Below are 5,665 nucleotides of genomic sequence, written 5' to 3'. Positions count from 1 at the left end.
GGTGGGGGGAGGAACCCTTCCCCCCGACTTCTTTTTTTCTACTTTAGCCCCCTCTTCTGTATTGTTTTGTTTTTTTAAACCTCTGTGCCCGGCTCCCATGATGGGAAGTGCTGTTTATGTCCAGGGCCCCTTAAAAGGGCCGCTAACGGCTCCCTGGCTGCGGTCCTCTGCGCTTGTCTCCTTGGCAACCGGAGGCAGGGAAAACAGAACCTGTCACATGGAAAATGTCAGTTACAGCAGATCTGGGGAGAGGAAAGGAGGGGTGGGGCGGAGGGAGGAGAGAGGGGAGGAGTGGAGGGGGAGGGGAGGGAGAGCAGGCAGGGGACCCCGGGGCCTGCCGCCACCCCAGGCTGGCGCCCCTGCCCTGCCCAGCTGATCATCATATTGTTCCAGAGGTAATTTGGTGGCTTTGGGCACAGAGCAGTGCATCCTAGCAGCAAAGCCCCTCCAGCCGCTCGCTTGAAGCCCGGTCTGGGCAGGCGAACCAGGAGGTTCGGGGGAGAAAAAAAGATGTCAAATCTTGGCCACCCAAAGACCCCAGCATCTGCTCCTTCCACCCTCCATAGTGATGCCCATCCTTGCTTTATGCCAATTGATCCATGCCTCTGCCGAGAAGAGGAAAGAGGTTCGGGCAGGGCGTTAATATTAATCAACACCGGCCTCTCTCCAAAGGACAGCGGGGAAGCAGAAACAAAAGAAGGAGGTTTGCTGAACAGCCCAGAATATTACAGCGGGAGAAGCAATCAGTTAATGGGACTGGATGCCAATGAGGTGTGTGGGGGCTCCCGAGAGTAGAGAGGGCTGGAGAGAGTGTGCGTGTGTTCGTGCGTGTGTGTGTGTGTGTGTGTGTGAGGGTGTAGGTGGTGGGCATGCGCTGTCTGCAACCTTCTGCTGTTGTCCTCGGAAATTCCCGCAGCCTCCCCAATATTCTGATTTCCCGGGAGAAACTCGGGTGTGGGGACGAGACAGCCTGCTTGCTTGTGCGCGCCTTGCCGGACCGGTTCTGTTCGTTCTGAGAAGAGTAAGCCTCCACACGAGGGATCCAGGAAGGGGCGAAGGAGGGTTGCCCCGTCTTGCACGGGGATGTCTGGGGGAGTCTCCGGGGAGGCTCTGTCTGCAACGCGGGACACCGGACGTACCGGGGACGTCCTGCTTCGAGGATCTCTCTCGCCCGGGGTTGCCTCTGGCTGAAGTCGCATTGCCTTCTGGCAGTACATCCTCGAGCCCCGGCTGAGTACAGGTTCCCCCTTTAATGCCTGGTCCCCCGTAAGCATCCTTGCAAAACCAAACAAACTTCCCGATATCAGACGAAACAAACAAACAAAAAAACCAAAACAAGAAACAAAACGCAACCGCAGCAATGCAGCGATGGCAAAACCGGATGCAACTGACCCCCAGACTTCCAGGCTGTATTATTTGCTTCAAAGTTTCCAGCTTTAGGCAGCCGCAGGGGAGAAAAGAGGAAATCAATTATTTTCCCATGTTCTGTCACTGTAATCTCTCCCCCCAAGGTTTGCTGGGTGGGGACGCTGCTCCTTTCTTTCATCTTTTTCCAGGACTCGTCCAAGTGACCATCCGGTCCACGTGGTCCCCGAAGGTCCAGGAGGAAGCTGGTCTGCCGGCGACTATGTCAATCATGGCTCCACGTGCCTGCCACCACGCGCCTCGCTTAGAGACCCATATGGACCTTCCCGTCAGGCTGGGACAGACTTAAATTATGACACTTTTCATCTTGATTGACAATAACCTTCCCCTGGAAGTTGGGGAACAGCCCAGCTACAATTACGTCTTGTACAATAAAATGAAGGAAATAATTTTATGATTCATTATTTTATGAATATGGTCTCTGGCAGTTGGCTAAGGAGATAATCTTCATTCCCACTGCTCCTGCGTTTTATTATTTTATTAAGAGTTAACTCTTGATTATCCACATGTGAGCCAAAGAGACGATTTTATTCCCACAGCTGTTAGGTCTTATTATTTTATTATTATCGGTTTGGGTTTGTCCCCGGGCTCCGTTCCGGGTGTGAAAAAGAATCACGGTTTCTCATTCTGAATTACGTGCAGTAAATGTTTATAATCTCACTGCCACCTCTCCCTTCTTCTGGGGTGGGTGGCTATTTTTTTTTTTTTTATTGCGGTAAAAGATACATTACGCAAAATTACCATGTTGACGATTTAAAATACTGTGCAGTGGTATTTAGTACGCTCATGATGTTGTTGCACAACCATCACCCCTACCTAGGTCCCAAACGTTTTCACCCCCCGAAGAGGAAACCCCGCGATAAAGGGGTCCCCCTCCAGCCCCGGCAACCAGGAATCTGCCTTCTGTCTCCGTAGATTTCTCCCACTCTAGACACTTCATGCAAATGGAATCGTACAACAGGGGCCATTACTGCCCATAATGGAGCCAAGGTCCATCCATGTGGCCGCAGGGACCAGAACTCCGCTCTTCTCCGTGGCTGAAACAACACTCCAGTGTGTGGACTGGCCGCACTCTGCTTATCCATTCTTTCGTGGATGGACCTTTGGGGCGTTTCCATCTTTGGCCGTTGTCCATGGTGCTGCTGTGGACACCCGTTTTCAATTCTTTTCAACTGGTTTCGCCAGCAGCCGTACCCCCTTTTCAGTCCCCGGCATCAGGTGTGAGGGCTCCAGTTCTCCAGGATGTTTCTTCCAGCCGGCCTTCGTTGTGTCAATGGAAAAAACCAGTATTTTCAAGGTCAATCTCTCTCCATGTCCCTGGCCTTCGACCTTGGTGCTGTGATGTCATCCCTTGGCGCCACGAGGGGTGACGGAGCAGCGGGAGAGTCAGCAGGAATGCTGCTGTGCCCTCTGACCCGGGAGGTGCGTGTCGTGGGGAGCCCACAGAAGCAGGCCCACCGGGGACACCGCCGGGCAGGGGATCCTCATGGTGTGGGGGGCGGGGGTGGTGCTGGGCTTTGGAGAAGCCTCTCCGTCTGCCATTAGCTGCGCGGCCTTGGGAAATAATTTCCTGTTAAAATGGTGTAGCAGACCCTGTTGGTGCCCCACTCAGAGCCCCTTGACATTGACCTCTGTTTGCTCTTACGCCCGGACTGGCTGCCTGAGTCAGGATCCTTCTAGGTAGAGGCATCGGCCAGAAGTGCTGAGGACTGATGCCCCGGAAGCAGCCCTCCACCCAGGGTCAGGCTCCAGGACGGGTCTCTCTGTCTCCCGGAACTTGCTGCTGGAGCTCTGTTCGCCCTCGGTGACAATCGTGACAATCGTATGAATGAGGTATTTCCATAGGCTCCCTCCGGTCCTCGCTCCCCACTGCTGCCCTCTGCCCTCCCCTCTTGATTAAGTGACTTGCTGTCCTTTCCTGGCCTCGGAGTCCCCTCCCTGGGGATCCAGCCACAATGTGTGGGTTCTGTCTTTCTGTCTCCATAGATTTTCACCTCCTGAACGGGCTCGGTCCCGCAGTGGACGCCAGCAGGTCCTCGTGGTTGTGAACACGGACAGAAGCGGTTTGCAGTCATCAGTCTGTTTTGGGGAGCTGTCTCCCACGGGAAGAAGCAAAGTGGAGGCAAATATGGAGGCAGCTTCATTTTAGCACGCTGTTCTTATCCTGTTAACGGGGATCAGCAGGGCGCGTGATGCAAAATCCCAGGTGTTTATCTCGTGGGGACAGCACCCATGTTCCGCCGCTGTGGTTTGGGTCCCTCTCCGAAATGCTTTTTTTTTTTTTTTTTCCGAGGCTGAGTTGCAGATGAGCAGACTTCCCCTTTGAGTATTTCCCCCTCAGGTGGGGCGGGGAGGGCCGGTGGGTGCGATAATGCTGGTCTAGAAGCAAAAAATTGGCTTTAGATAATCCACAAAGTGGATAATCAGCCGTGGAAAATTGAGAGGTGGCCATGGTTATTTATCCCTACCCTGATAGGGACCATCTCGGGGGAGAGGGTGGGATGAAACCTGATGAGGGAGAGAACCACGACCTGGAAGAGAGAAGGGGCGGGGGGTGCTCAGTTCAGCAGGGTCCTCAGTAGCCTCTTCTGGAATGGGCAGCTGCCAGCTGGAGTTGACGGCTGGGAGGGCCACACGTTCTCCGCCCCTCTCACAATCCACCCTTCCTTCGGGAGGTGCGATCCACTGTCACATGTCATGAGCCGTGTCCTCAGAGCCTCACACCCTGAAGATCAAATCTTCTTTAACAGGGCTTCCAGACCTTACCCTCTTAGCAGGCTCCCCTGACTCCAGTCTTTACCAGATTTTCTTCCCGTGAGAACTCAGTTTCCCCAGGACCAGAGCAACACAATGGAAGCAGAGAAACAGTACTGGCTTCTTGGGGGGTGGGGCTCTCCAAGAGGACGGGGGTTGGGGGGGGGAGAGGTGGAAAGAGGTCCGAGGGCAGGGAGGATGGGCGGCCCACGTTGGCCCGTAGTCCCCTGCTCACCCTTTCCTTGCCGTCGGGCTGGGGAGTGCTCGGGCCAACTCACCAATTATCTTGGGCAAACAGAACGAAGATCAAGTTTCTACCTGCGCTGCCTTCCCGCCTAAATCCTCGAGTGCGGGAGAACTTGGAGCCCCTGCCTCCCAGACCCCGTCGTCCCATCGCTATGTGTTGGCATCTTTCCCAGGGAGACAGAGAAACAGGTGCTCCTGGTGCTCCGGCTGACCTCCGCCCTGGGGCTGCCCCCTGCTCCGCCCACCGGCCCGTCATCTCTCAGCCCTGCCGGCCCCCACCCCTCACCATTGCCCCCTGGCCAGCAGGCAAGGCGTGCGGTGTGTGTTTGGAGGGGGAGAGAAATCGCGCGTAGGGTCGGGTCAGGAAGTGCATGGAGGGACTCTAAAATGTGTAGACTCTTGCCCGTTCTGAGAGCTCCCGCTTCGGATGCCTCTTAAAACCCAGGAATCCAGGCTCCTGCCCGCTGACCCTCCGGAGGGTCCAAGGCCGCACCTGCCCTGGCTGTTCGCAGCTGGCCTCTCCCGGGCCAGAGTGCCCGTGCTGCTGGGACTATGACGTTCCAGACTGCGGGGCTGAATTTTTCTCCGCACTTGCCCTGAGTTCTTTGTAATAATAGCTGCTCCTGGGCCATCACCTTCTCCATCGGAGAGACCCATCAAATGAACCAGCCGAGCCCATAAATTATAGCACAAACCGTTCCAAACAATAAAGGCAATTTTACTTACTGAACCATTAAATTTACATACTTAAATTAGACCCAACCAGACGTCGCACGGGGATGTCTTGGGGCCAGGCAAACAGTGAGTTTCGGGAAGTACGATCCGGCGGTCCCCACCCCGCACATGAAATTAATGAGGTGCTTCAACTCAATCATCATTAAAATCACATCTTTATTTAGGTACTTAGCTGGGTTTGACCTGCTGCTGTGGGCAGCCCCGGAGTCACCCCTGTGCCCTGGGCCGCCTGACCGCCAGCCAGAGGTCAGCAGGCGGCCGGTGGGTGTCTGTGAGGTGGTTCAAGCCCGGGATGCATCATTGGCGGACGTGGTTTCTGCCTCCGGGTTTTATTGGAGGCTTGACTCTGCTTTTCTCTTGTTTGGAAACCTGAGCCAACCTCTAGGAGACGCCCCCAAGGTGGTCTCCTTTGACCCCCACGTTGAATCTGACATCAAGTCTGACCAATTACATCTTGAAAAAAAAATTTTTTTTTACATTTATTTATTTTTGAGAGACAGACAGA

General features: G+C 54.6%; 1 long non-coding RNA gene across 3 annotated transcripts; it reads left to right on the top strand.

Annotated features, from left to right (window-relative positions):
* Positions 1 to 302: 302 nt before the first annotated feature.
* On the top strand, positions 303 to 5,155 carry LOC122206357. 3 transcript variants are annotated; one of them, XR_006196428.1, is made up of 8 exons: positions 303 to 395; positions 673 to 771; positions 917 to 1,021; positions 1,557 to 2,722; positions 3,106 to 3,258; positions 3,412 to 3,631; positions 4,176 to 4,292; positions 4,478 to 5,155. It is a non-coding gene; the product is annotated as an uncharacterized LOC122206357 (long non-coding RNA). The 3 variants fall into 3 exon arrangements; XR_006196429.1 differs by having other exon boundaries at positions 3,095 to 3,258; XR_006196430.1 differs by having other exon boundaries at positions 312 to 395; positions 567 to 771.
* The last annotated feature ends 510 nt before the right edge of the window (positions 5,156 to 5,665 follow it).

Source organism: Panthera leo, chromosome E1 (assembly GCF_018350215.1).
Source record: "Panthera leo isolate Ple1 chromosome E1, P.leo_Ple1_pat1.1, whole genome shotgun sequence".
In the NCBI taxonomy this organism is placed as follows: Eukaryota; Metazoa; Chordata; class Mammalia; order Carnivora; family Felidae; genus Panthera; species Panthera leo.
The sequence above is the reverse complement of the archived record's forward strand: the minus strand, read 5'-3'. Positions and strand labels throughout refer to the sequence as shown.